Genomic DNA, 14,849 nt, shown 5'->3' with positions numbered 1-14,849 from the left:
AAAACATATAATTCTATTACATTTGTATATAAATGTTACTTTATGTTAAGACAGGTGTCTTATATGCTTTAACTGCTTCAAGTTTGTTTCCATATTTCCTAACCTAATGAACTCTATGTAACTTGGTCAAACATTAGTACAACTCTTAAAACAACATTTACTTTCATCTTGTTTTCAGAACAAGGTTTAATCAACATTGATTTTTGTTCTTTGTTTTCTTCGTCTCCTAATAGACCATCTTCTCTATCTAATTGTGATATCCACAAGGCAACACTACACTAAAGTGGATTCTGTTTCATCCAACAAATTCATTACCTTATCATCTGTTATCAAAGTAAGTATTGGTTAGTTAAACCTGAAAAAAGACTGTGAGATACAGATGGAAATAAATGGTTTTACCTAGTTACTGGTGACAACACGTAATTTTGTGCCACCAAAAGACTGTTTTTAACAGATTAAAAAATGAAATGAACTATGCTATCGTGTAGTAAACAGAAAAAATTTGTTTCACATTGTAAATGTAAAGTTGTTTATCTAAATATATAAAATAGGATGTTGTATGTATGACATCGATACACTCCAACACCGTTCGCCTGATCGCCATGAAAGTTGGCACATCAAAGTGGTTTTTTTTCATGTTGATGGTTTTTATGCCTTCAATTTTTGTAACTCGCTGCTAGATGGCACTGCAGCGCATCAACTTCTAAACCGTTCAACCAATCACCATAGAAATTGGTATACATAAATATTTGAACTACATAAATATTTGAACACGGAGAATATATTTGCCATGTTCATTTTGCTATAACTCACCACTAGATGGCTCTGCAGTGCATCAACTTGTAAACTGTTCAACCGATAGCTATGGGTAAAAAGAAAATCATAGGTCATAGACATACAAACAGTAATTGTGTGTCATTTCTCTATGTTCACCACACTGTCATATAGAGCTATCCATTTTGCTTTAACTCGCGGACTATATATGATATTCATTCAATAAGTAATGAGACAAATGTAGCTCAAAAACTGTTTACTTAATAAATTTGAAACTTTCAAAAGTTTAAGTTGTCATCCTTGCAGTGACTTCTGATAAAGCTGTTCAAAATGATTTTGTAAACATAACATATAAATCAGTCAGTTCAAGATGTCAAGTCTGATTGAGAATTGCAACGTGGAAAAACAACGTGCCGTGATTAAATTTTTGGCGCGGAAGGTGTTAAAGGTAGTGATATCCATGCTTGGATGTTAAAAGTGTATTGGAACAATTGTTTAAACCTTTCGAACATTTATAAGTGGGTAGAACAATTTAAAAGTGGCTGCAAAAGTATTGGTAATGAGGAGTGAAGTGGCAGACCATTTGAAGTTTTCATTTCCTCCTTTGAATTTCGCATTTACCTTATAATCCAAGACAACAGAAGAATCACTGTTAAAATTATAGCAGAAAAAGTGTCTGCAAGAGTTGGAACTGTCCATAACATCATTCAAAATAAAGTGCAATATAAGAAAACCTGCGTGAGATGGATGTGAAGACAACTTATGGACACCCACAAAGAAACTAGACTTCAAATAAGTTGAAAGCTCACTGTTCCACTGAGAAAGAACCTTTTTTGTAAGAATTGTAATGGGCGATGAGACATGGATTCACTATTACGAGCCTGAGTCAAAGAGGAAAAGCCTTGAGTGGAAACACACAAGTTCTCCAATGCAAAAAATATTCAAGACCCAGCCATCTGCTGGTGAAGTGATGCTTACACTTTTGTGCGACTCACCAGGCCCTATTTTATGCAATTTTCTTGAAGACCAATGAACAATCAACAGTCAATATTACACTGATTTGCTGGAAAACAAATTAAAGCCTGCATATCGCACTAAACGTTGTGGACTTTAAAAAAGAAGGTGTGATTTTGCTTCACAACAATGCATGGCCACATACAGCACAGATAATGCAAGAATGCATTCAAAAACTGGGCTGGGAGATTATTCCACACCCTCCTTATAGTTCAGATCTCACCTCAGACTTTCGAATATGTTTGGCCCTTTAAAGGATGCTCCAACGAAGAAGTCAAGATTCAGGTACCAATGTGTCTCCGAAAGCAGCCAAAAGAATTTTATGCCAGAAGCATATGAAACTTTAAGGGAATGATGGGACAAATGTATAAGTATTGGGGGGGGGGGGGGGGGGGGGAGATTATGTTGAAAAATAGGTAAAATTTTATTTTGATCAAATAAACAGTTTATGAGGTACATCGATTTGTCCCATTACTTATTGAATGACCCTCGTATCACCCTGTGTTCAGCCCGGGCAACGCCGGGTACTGCAGCTAGTATTATGTACTACTAAAGCTTATATATAAAGATTTGTAATAGTGTTGACCTTTATATGTTGTAGTTACAAACCAGATAATCATGTTAAAATAATTAGTTTATGATGTATTTGTTGTTTGATTGTTTATGTTAATAGGAAGTTACAGACAATGCATATTTTATGTTCGTTATTATTCTGTATGTTAAGATATTGTTCATATTATTTATTTAAGAGTATAATTTGTAAGTATAAGTCATGAGCATGAAAACTATTCCGATCTAAATTATAGATTAGCTAAGAATGCAAGTGTGGAAGAGGAGTCATAATAATTACGACACATGTGAACTGCATGAATTTTGAAGTCGGGTGGCCCAAGTGATAAACAAATGGAGAGCCATTCCACCTCAATTCAGGCAGTTAGCAAGATAATGTGTCAGGTCACCATCTCAGATTTGCTTTAAAAAATTACAGCAGTTACAACCAGTGCAGACAAGAAGTATGCCAAAAGGATTTTGTCCCAAAAAATTTTTTCCCCATGTTATAGCCTTTTGAAGTTGGTTCAAAATCAAAAAAGGTGGAAAAAGGGGTGTTTTTTAAATGAGCGGCATTTCAAAACTATTTTACTGATTTTGTTGATTTTTTTTTTATTTTGTACCTATTATAGTGAACTACAGAGTGGAATAGTTCCAATGAGCCCAACAACAATATCTTTAAGGGGGGGAAACTAAAATATTTGGCAAAAAATTTAGATTTTTTTGGATTTTCAAAAAAAAATTTTTATGTGGAATAATCAATTTTCATAAAAAGTAATTCTGGTAATATGTAGACCTATTACAGTAGTTTTACAGGAAAAATTGTTTTTAATTCTATGATGCATGGAATTATTAAAATTTAACTTTAAAATTTTCAAAATTTGACAAAAGTGCCATTTTTGATTGAAAATTACTGAAAAACCCCATATTTTAAAAATCTGAAAATTTGTAACTTTGTAGTCCTCACCTTTATTAATAGCATGCACTTTGTTGGATAGTGTGTTTTTGCCTGTAAACATTTCTAGAATTTTTTGAAAATGTAATGTCATTACCTTTTGTATGTTGTGCATGCTCAGTTAATAAATGTTTTGTTGGTATCTAAATAGTATGTGATAATTTGTAACTGGTTTTGTATGAGGGGAAACCTTGGGAAATATGAAGTGGGAGTCCCTATCTGAATATTCCCAGGCGCTTGCTGTAAGGGGAATCCCTGGTAGCTTGAGGGAAATCCCTGGTGACCATAGGGGGAATCAACTACAAGACTACAAGGGAATTCCCAAACTTTTGCTGTTACAGTTGTGTTGTGTGTGTTCATGGGTGATGTTCAGCTAGTGAACTAAATCATGTCTGACTTTCATAGTACGGAGAGAATTAAATGTGTGGACTACATTAAAAGGCACAAAAAAAGTGTGTATAAAAGTAAATGTGTGAGGATGTGTAAGGTGAATGATTTAGCAGATGATATTCAAAAGTTTGTGGGTGTATCTGTTTCAGTAAATAAAAATGATATTTTGTGTAGCAACTGTGTTACTTTTTATAAAAAGAAATTTCTGGAACTTGCTGAAGATGCAGAAGAAACATCCACATCAGAGAATTTTACTCCGGAGGATGAACTAGTAAGTGTTTTAAATAGCAGTCTCATTAAAACATTAAATGTAGAAGTATCACCATTGAAATCCCCTTCAGAGGTGAGATTGGATAGGAGAGAAGGTTATGCGAGGAAAAAGAAGATAAAATTAGTTGATGAGTTAAAAACTTCTGCTGTGAACAAATTACAAGACATATATCACGTGCATCTTTCAAGTGAGTCTGATGATGAAATGCCTGTGTGTGTCAATTGTAGTCTATGGTTTTCGAATATTGACTCAGCTCTTCATACTTGTAACTACAATGGAAAAGTACAGCTACTAACATTGGTACCACAAACATTTAGTTAAACTGTATTGAAGGAAAAATTACCTTCAGTGTCAAAGTACCTCATTGATAAATGTCGCACAGTTATAAAAAATAAGGGAATTTATGCTCAACCTGACCCCTATAGTGGACATCCTTTACCTACGCAGGTACAAGATCTAGCATTATCATATTACCTAGAAGATAGTAAAGACTGTTCAAGGGAAAGTCCAAACAAAAAAGATGTTATTTGCATTAAGGATGGTAATGGCCAGAAAGTAAAAAAGGTTAAAAGATTCATGACAAGGTCCATCAAAGAGGCATACAAAGCATTCAAAAAAGATAATCCTCTTATAGAAATTAGTCTTTCAAAGTTTTATGCCTTACGACCAAGATGGGTGAAAATTCAGCCAGAACAGACTGTGTGTTCTTGTATTTACTGCAGTAACATGCAACTTATCTGTGTAGCTCTTCGAAATGTAACAAATAACCAAATTGATGAAGACTATCTTCTACTGAAGTGTTTGTGTGACGAAACAAGGAATGAAGATTGCTGGCTCGAGGAGTGTGGTGACTGTCCTGGCACAGAAACATTAACTGTTGAAAACTTTGGCTTGGATGAAGGGGAAGAAGTTACATTTGCGATTTGGGAACATGGTGACCTCATAAAAAAAACTGTATCTGTAAATAATTTTCTGGAACATGTAAGGCATTGGGTTAAAAAAGCTATTCCTCACAGTTACATTAGGAAAATACAAAGGGAAGGAATAGCTGAAGCAAGAAGTTCTGTCCAACAAAATAATGCTCTTGTTTTACATTTTGATTTTGCTGAGAACTGGTCAGTTGTATTGCCTGATGAAATCCAAACTTACCACTGGCAAACTGATCAGCTTTCACTGTTTACCTGTGTTGCATACTTTGGTGCGGAAATAAGAAGTTTTGTTATAGTATCTGATGATATAGCTCACGACTCTGCTCACGTTCTCTGTGCTTTAGAGGTTATAAAACTGGAAATTTCAAAATTTTGTCAGTTAGAACTTTTGAGTTCAATAGTGTACATTACAGATGGGGCAGCTGGACATTTCAAAAATAGGTTTCAGCTGTATGAACTATGTAAAAATACTCAAACTGTTGAAAAAAAATGGATTTTTTCTGCTACAGGGCATGGCAAAAGTGCATGTGATGCAATAGGTGGTTTGTGTAAACACTTTGCAACTAAGTTCAATCTTCGGGCAGAGTGTGTTAATGCCATTAGAGATTCTGCTTCATTTGTTGCTGAAGTAGGTAACCTTGTACCAAAGATAACTCTATTGGCTCTTGAAAGTAAAACAATTCAAACGTATAGGTCATCTAAGGAAAAAAATGGGCTACTGTAAAACCAGTTGTTGGAATACAATCTAAACATTACTGGCTGATTAAAAATGAGACATACATGGGACTCACAATTAAAGATAAAATAGAAATAGTTGTACAATCTAACCAGATTAAAACACATTATTCAATAAATGATTTCCAAGTAGGCCAGTTCGTTGCTTGTGTATACGATCAGAATTGGTGGATGGGACAGATCACTGGTATATCTAAAGAGTTGAACGACATGACAGTGTCTTTTATGCATCCCCATGGTCCAGCTAAAGGGTTTCAGTGGCCACAGGAATCTGGAAAGAAGAAGGATGAATGTCCGGTGCCACTACAAAATGTTTTGTTAGCAGTAAGCAATCCTACTCCACTTGGACAATCAGCAAGACTCCACACTTTCGACAAAGCTGAGTTGATGAAGATCCAGCAGATCTACTGTCTTTAATCAGCCAAATAATATTTTAGGAAGTTTGTCAATATATGTTACATATAGTTGAGGAAGGGTAAGCAGTCTACATATAATTAATTATAGGTACATATTGTTGGTTTCAATTTTACTTTGAAATTTTGGTTTTCATGCAAGTTAAAGAGTATGCATATGTATTATATGTGTGTATATGTATTGTGCATATTATGTTAATGTGATAATGTATACACAGACTCTCCTTTTGTAATTCCCAAGGTTTCCCCAATTTACAAATTACATCTCACTTTTTGGAAACTAACAAAACATTTGTTAATTGAGTGTGCAGACCTTAGAAAATGTAAGAAAATTACATTTTCAAAAAATTCTAGAAATGTTTACAGGCAAAAACACACTATCCAACAAAGTGCATGCTATTACTAAAGGTGAGGACTACAAAGTTACAAATTTTCAGATTTTTAAAATATGGGATTTTTGAGTAATTTTCAATAAAAAATGGCACTTTTGTCAAATTTTGAAAATTTTAAAGTTAAATTTTAATAATTCCATGCATCATAGAATTAAAAACAATTTTTCCTGTAAAACTACTGTAATAGGTCCACATATTACCAGAATTACTTTTTATGAAAATTGATTATTCCACATAAAAATTTTTTTTTGAAAATTCAAAAAAATTCAAATTTTTTGCCAAATTCTTTAGTTTCCCCCCCTTAAAGATATTGTCGTTGGGCTCATTGGAACTATTCTACTCTGTAGTTCACTATAATAGGTACAAAATAAAAAAAAATCAACAAAATCAGTATAATAGTTTTGAAATGCCGCTCATTTAAAAAACACCCCTTTTTCCACCTTTTTTGATTTCGAACCAACTTCAAAAGGCTATAACATGGGGAAAAAATTTTTTGGGACAAAATCCTTTTGGCATACTTCTTGTCTGCACTGGTTGTAACTGCTGTAATTTTTTAAAGCAAATCCGAGATGGTGACCTGACACGCTCCTGCCTGAATTGAAATGGAATGGCTCTGGAGAGAATGTCTGATACAAGTGTTGATGATATATATATCTATGATATGCTGGCGAAAGACACAAACATTGTTGCCATCTACAGGATCTGCATCTACTATACAGTGTAGTAGATACTACAGCATAACAAAAGCCAACTTTCAGTAATAAAGGACTCCTACACAGTGTTTATCCCCGGGATGAACTATGTGCCATCTGGATGCCTGCATTGTGCGATGATGGTGGCGCTGTGGAAGAGCGATGAGTGTCTCTTACACCTTCATAGTAACAAGTATATCGGGAACTAAATTATTAGTATTGCTTTGGCCATGTACTATTTCATTCTGCGTCAAGTATTTTGTTTTCTATGTTACATGCATATTTTCATATGAATGTTCGCTTTGTTGTGGATTGTTTGATGTTTACAACAACCAATGAGAAGCATTGCTTCAAACTGGCAATAATGCCAATTAAATAATTTCCGTAATTTATATATATTTTTATGATTTAGCTATCTCTGATTGTGTACTCATGAAGACCGCAAGTATTTATTATGTTAAAGTTTTATAATAATGTATTATTTAAAGAGTAGCTTCAAAATTGTGAATTGATATGGATTTGTAAAGGCTACTGTGATTAGTCGTCACATTTTGTTAATTTCAAGTAGGATAGTTTAGCAAATGTTTGTAAAGAAAACAATACTGTCGCTAAGATCAACATTAAAGATAAATGTTCTTTAAGGAATTAGTATTAATCTGGACGAGCTAAAGAATAGAGGCTAACTTTTGGCGATATAATTTGTATTAACTTAATAGTCAAGAAACGTATGGAAGCAGCATGTTAATTAAGAACATTTTTAAGATTTTAAGAATAATTTTATAACCATATGTTTTTCCCAAGTGAATATCCCACTTTCAAGTTGAACTATAATTGTTTCTGTGAAGTCCTACAAATACTAAATCCACTGAAATGATAACTGATTATATAAGTAAATTTACCACGTTTCAAGGAAAAGACAGTTCAGTACAACTAATTCTACGAGATTCTGTAACCTCTATGAAGGAAGGAAGGACGACGTCGGATCCCCAGCCCAAAGCTGTCGACTTAGTCCCGAGTACCAGAATCAACGACAAAAGAAGGGTGGCTGCTGTTCCGGAGTGGTAGTTTGCGGTATCCAGTCCAACCCCTGAAGGAAGGAAGGACGTTATCTACTCGTGAGTTCAGAGACGACTGTAGAATTAGATCTTCTGCAGTGCACATAGTTTAATGTAAATGAAACTAATACTACCGTGTATAAGGTATCAGTAAGAAGGTCCGTAGGACCATAAACTAAATCAAGTTTGAACTTATACTGTTGTTAGCGTAAAAGATTGGTATTTCGTACATACAAACATTTGTTGTAAACTATTGAACTGAATCACAAAATTTAAACAGATATTTGTATCAAATTTTGTCTAAACTGTAATTTTGACATTGTTTAACTTCTCTTGTAGATATGGCTTAAATCAGGCTAGTTGATTATGAATGAATAAGATATTTAGCAATTTTCAATTATAAATTGAAATTACTACCTAATTTTGTCATGTTCATTTACAGATATTTATAATTACCCAGAGGTAACTGAGCATAGTCGTGGTATAACTTATATACTACTGAAAGAAAGATTAATTATTTAACCACCATTCAAGCCATATTAATTATTTCTGATTTGATATTTTGGGATATGAGTAGTCAATTTCCATTTGATAAATATAAATGTTACACAATTTTGCATAATTTTTCCTTAATAGTTATATTCATTCGCTTTAGTTCTGGGTGATATAAACTTGTCATAAACCATTGCTGAAGGTAATAGTTTTGATGTTAGTGTACATGTTCATGTTGTATCAATCGGGCGAATACAATTTTATTGTTCAATATTTATAAATTCTATATAATTCTGAAGCTTAAATCAAAATTTATTTTATTTATTTATTTAAAATTGTAACATGCCCACCAACAGTCTGTAGACTTAGAAATGGCGCCCATAGAAGTAAATAGAGGAAATCATTGAATCATCAAGTCTTGAGTTATATTTTGTGTTCATTCAACAGAAATTGTTAAACTTTTCACCCGGTGAACAGGCACATCTGCGAGGGTTGACACTTTATGTATCACAGTACTCATACATATTAGACAGGCAGCCTTTCACAAGCTGTACTCTTCTTCAACCATTGCGCACGGTACTGCCAACTGCTGCGTTGTCTGGTGTCATCAAATGTGAGTTGTATACATCCAAAGAAACAGTAAAAATTTAGAGTTTCGGACTGTATTCAGGATGTAGGACGGTATCTGTACCGCAACATGGGTACGGAGAATTAAGACTCAATTTAATGTTTTTTTTAAAAAATATTTTAATTTACTTTTAATATGTCTTAAGGGGAAATGTGTTTCAATTACGTTTAGTAGAATTTTGTATTATTTTAATAAACAGTTTTCTTTGATAGTGAGTTGTCATGACGTGATGGGCCGCTACCTCGATGGTGCAACATTCTATGGTTGAATATTTTATAAGTCTTAGAATGTACGGTCATTTGCTTGACGTCATCTTTTGTTTGTTGAAAAGTAAGTTTACTTTTTAATCAGTACATATATGTAGCTGATAGTGTCCTGTGTCATGAAGAGTTATATTTTATTTATTTATTTATTTATCAATTTGTTACATGCATACCGACGACATAAGGCCATGGGTGGTAGGCACGATAAACATAAAAAAGTTATATAAAAAATTAGACAAAACAACCACATGAAACAAAATGAATAATATTGAGGACAATACTATAATAACACATACACAAGACAACACAGCAGGCAACTAACAGATAAACAAAACAAGTTTCATAATTATACAGGTATAACAACAATAAAGATAATCAAGAACCTGTTTATAAAAAAAATTACATATGGTAACATCATTAACCTTAAACATATTAAATTTAAATTACGATAAGAAAAATTGTTTTATATTTAAATTATTTTTTGATAGAGAGAAATAGCAACCATCTTTATTAAAATTTGATATAATTCTGTATAATATAATGTTACGAACGTGAGCAAGGTTGCGTCACACGCAGGTGCAGAGCTAGCTGGGCTGATATCACATGCCGCTGTAACATGAGATGTGCCGTGCGCACCTGGGTCGCCGCTTCCCCTCCCTCCAGCCCTCAGCTCCCCGCGCGGCGCTGTGAGTTTGACATCTGAAACCTTACAGCTGCGGAGTTACGAGAGCCGCTGACACGTGTTTCGAGAGATTACTGCCGTCGGGTCGGCGCGGAATGACGCGACTGGCCCCGGCCGCGCTCGGGAGTTCTGGAAGTGTGTCTGGGCTGATATAAAAGCCAGGGGACGCCGGCCTCAGCAGTTCAGAGTGAAGTCGGGAGTTTTCCCGCGGCGGCAATAAATAAAACTGTGTGTGTGATAAAAATCTTTAATTGGGCCATCCTTTTACGAACCCTGTAAATCATAACAATATCATTTGTTTTGCCTAAGGAGCATAATAAAGGTGCCTGTCAACTGTTATAGGTGGGTACTTTAATCCCAGTATTTTCTAGAATATAATTTCATTTTTTTTTATTAGTATAACAGTTATAGATAAAAAGGGCATCTAATAGCTCTCTTCTTAGTGCTGAAGATCTGAGAGAGGATAGACTATTAGTATTGTTGGTAATGTTGGTCTTTTGATTAATGATGTGGATTAATTTATTTTGTAATCTATCTAGTTTGTCACTATCTGTTTTTATAAATTTGTTCCAGACCACAGAAGCATACTCAATCTTGGATCTTATTAAAGCTATGTATAAACTAACAATATAATATAAATTAGTGGCATTGAAAGTAATATATTTAATCAATGCTAACAATCTATTACATTGCGATCTAAGAGATTCAATATGGTTATGAAAGAACAATTTATTATCAAGTAAGACACCTAAATCTCTAACACAAACTGACTTAAAGATAACATGATTACCAAGTTTATAATCAGAAGCAATGATCCCTGTATGATGTTTTCTGGAGAAGGTTATAGATGTAGTTTTCTCATAATTAAAGTCGACCAGATTTATTTTACACCATTCAAAAACTGATGAAATATCATTTTGAAGAATTTTACAGTCTAGATTTTTCTGTAAATCTTAAGATCATCAGCAAAAAGTAGGCAGTTAGAAAATTGTAATACTTTGGTAATGTCGTCTATAAATATGTTAAAGAGAAGAGGGGATAATGTTCCACCTTGGGGTACACCAGAACTAACTACATATATGTAGATCAGATTTAATATTATTAATTGAAATATAAAAGAATCTACCTAATAAATAGCTATTGAACCACTTTAGATACTTATTGCTTAATCCTATATTAGATAATTTTGTTAGTAAAATACAGTGGTTAACCGTGTAAGCCTTGGCTAAGTCAAGGTAACATGCGTCCACATGACCCTGCGTTATCACTTCTGAATAGATTGGGTTAACAAAACTAATTAAATTAGTAGTAGTAGATTTCCCATTTCTAAATCCATGTTGACAGTCGGAGAGTCTATTTTTAAGATTGAATTCAAGATTCTTACATATAATTTTGTCAAATACTTAAGCAAATCCATTTAAAAGCGATATCGGTCTGTAGTTTGCAACATTAAGTTTACTCTTTTTCTTTTGTACAGGTATTACCTTTGCAATTTTTCACTTATTGGGGTAAATTCCGCTATTTATACAAGTATTGAAAATAAAATGAAGTATAGGGGCCAGAATAACAGCACATCCTTTTATAATAAAATTTGGAATACCATCAGGTCCAGTTGACATAGTGGATTTCAAGGATTTAATTCCCCAAAGTACAAGGCTCTCAGATATGGTAGTCATAGGAATAGAGAACTTACTGTTTTCAGAAATTGAGTAGTTTAAATTATTTGTAGGAGTTACATAAATACTATAAAAATGATGTGCAAAACTGTTAGCAATAAGTACTGGGTCATTGGTAACGTTATCATTAATTGTAAAAGATAATTTCTGTCTGTATCCTTCTTTCATGATTTTTACATAGCGCCAAAATGTTTTTGGATTTTTTTAACTTTATTGTTAAGATTTTGGAGCCAAAAATTTTTTTTTCCCGAGAAATAAGACTTTTGGCCTCTCTATGATAATGAGAAAATAAATCATAGTAATAGGGGTTCATATTTCTTTTATATAACTTATGTAAATGTTTTTTGGATTTTAATGTTTTTATAAGTTGTTTGGAATACCAATGCAGGTATCTGGATATTTTATTCGGGATGTAGTTCTTGATGTAATTAGTCAAAGAAGTACGTAGTGAGAAAATCAACCATTATATTAACTTCATCAGATTTGTACAGTGTAGATCAGTCATGTTCTTTAATGGCCTTAAATAGACTTAAATAATCACCTTTTATGTAGTCCAGATAAGAAGACGTAGTATTAACATCCCTTGTTAATATATCCATTTTGATATTAACTATGATAGCAGGATGACAAATATCTTCCGTAACAAGAGGTTATAATTATTGGCTGACAATACAATATTGCAAATTAGAAAAACAAAGATCCAAAAGATGGATGGGCTGCTGAGTATAATTGAATTGAGACAAGCCTAAACCTGTTGTAAAATTGCATATAGCCATAGCTTTGGCTGATAAGGCTCTATAATTTATATTATCAGACTGAGAATTTAGCCAGTGTATACCAGGCACATTGAAATCACCAAGTATAATAACATAATGTAGACAATTTGCAAATTTTTCTTCGAGACTGTTAGGTTGCCGTAGAAGTATCAGGAGGAATATAAATATTGCCAAGTATTAAGAAGTTGGTATGTGACTTTTGACCTCAACCCAAATAGATTAAATTTCATTATGCTCACTTATCTTAATCGAGAAAGCAGATTTGTATTTCTGCTTGTTGATAGCAATTAAAAATCCACGACCTATATTTTTGTATGTTAATTTTGCGTTTCTATCATTTCTAAAAATCAAATATCTATCATCAAATAATGCGAATTAATACAAGTATTATTAAACCAAGTTTCAGTTAAGCAAATAATGTCAAAATTATTAATAGCTAAATTATTATTATAAAATTCTATTGATTTAGTTCTCAGTCCTCTCACATTTCGGTAAAGAATTTCCCACTCACACAAGTCCAGTATGCGCAACACGGGTTTCAATGTGCTAAATAGTATTTAAAACGCCCTGAAGTTAGTTGTATTGTGTTCTATAAACACACAAACAAATAATCTTCTTCATTTATTCAACTTGATAAGAAAACTTTGGTTTTCAACTATTTATGATATGAAGATTGGAAATCAAAGTTTAATCTCCAAGGTAATATTCATAGTCCATGTTGGATTTCTCAAGGGAATGTTACATGCAGGAATGAGTGATAACTACACGTTTTAGATCATTATTTGTATGTTTAGAAGATAAAGAATTGTAAGTACAGATATTTAAGTATTATTTTGTGTGACTACATTTGTTTCTTTTGATGATTGTTCTTAATAGTTTGGCATGTCTATGAATATATTTTATTATACATTTTAATGGACGAGTAATGATTCTGGTTTGATGTTTGTAGTTCAAATTTATGATTTATAAAATGTTCATTTTAACTATGCTTATACGTATATAAAAATATAAACATAGGTGATTTAAAAAATATGAAAATAAATTGTAATGATTTTCGTAGTTCACTAAATATAAAGAGACACGCCACAGAGAAAATGGTCACTCGTACGAAGAACCACATTAAATGATGTTACATTTCAGTAGTCAGATATATGGTATAGAAAATTGCACCAATTGTGGAGTATAATAGTGTGCCTTAATACAGAAAATGAAACACTAACTTAAGACAATAGTATGACTACAGAAATGTTTACCCAATGTGGGCCATACAAGGGGTACTAATGTGTTTCTTTTAGCTCATGTACTTTGTGTGGGACAGTGAGAATAAATGGTAATTTAATTTCCTAAACCTGACATCCCTGTTTGGCTTGGTACAATCCTTATGATATTATTCACAGTTTAATTATAGTTTTAATTTGATTCTCTTTTAGAATTTCATTGGGGAATATTTATAAATTAAGTCATTAACCTTTCAGCAGTGGCTAACATCTTGTTGATATAGATTAACAATGATGGTCCAATACCTGTCACATACTTCTGATCTTACTAAACACTATATTCTTGAAATCTTCATTACATTACGTTTACTAAGATTGTCATTTATTAACTTCCTATATAATTTTATGATAAAGTAAGTAAAAGATTTTAAGAATATTAATTTATCCATTGATTTTCTTTATTACCTGGAAAGTCAACAGAATAAAGCCAAATGATGAAAGATTTTTTAGCTAGTTGATATTGAGTAGTCATTTTCTTTGCGCTGGATGCTCTATAAAAACTGATGATAGTAATAGATAGATAGATACACTACCAAGGTATTCTCAGATATATTCTGTAGCAAGTCTTTGAAACTTATTCTAAAAATTTAAAGGTATCATGTCATGCAGCCTTTGGAGCATTGTGAGATACGAGTACAAATACCTTCCCTTTTTTTTTTTTTTTTTGTTTTAGTTATTTCCTGGTTTACAACTTGTATGAAGTGTTCAACACATATTTGTCACAATTCAGCAGGAAAGGCACAGTAGAGGGTTTAATGTATCTAGTTATTTGCTGACTGATTAAATTGTATGAAAAGTTTATATTTACACATGTTGGGATAAAATGATTAAAGTTACTCTTCTGTATACTCCACTGGAGTTTTGTTTTAGTATAACACACAGCCTG

The 14,849-nt window shown here is 32.8% G+C and overlaps 1 protein-coding gene across 1 annotated transcript in view; it reads left to right on the top strand.

Moving 5' to 3' along the window:
* Positions 1 to 14,849, top strand: part of LOC134535244 (zinc finger protein 665-like) — a 193,887-nt gene that overhangs the window by 12,857 nt on the left and 166,181 nt on the right. The gene's annotated exons all lie outside the window — the stretch shown is intronic.

This window comes from Bacillus rossius, chromosome 8, assembly GCF_032445375.1.
Source record: "Bacillus rossius redtenbacheri isolate Brsri chromosome 8, Brsri_v3, whole genome shotgun sequence".
Taxonomy (NCBI): Eukaryota; Metazoa; Arthropoda; class Insecta; order Phasmatodea; family Bacillidae; genus Bacillus; species Bacillus rossius.
This window is presented reverse-complemented; position numbering and strand designations above follow the sequence as displayed.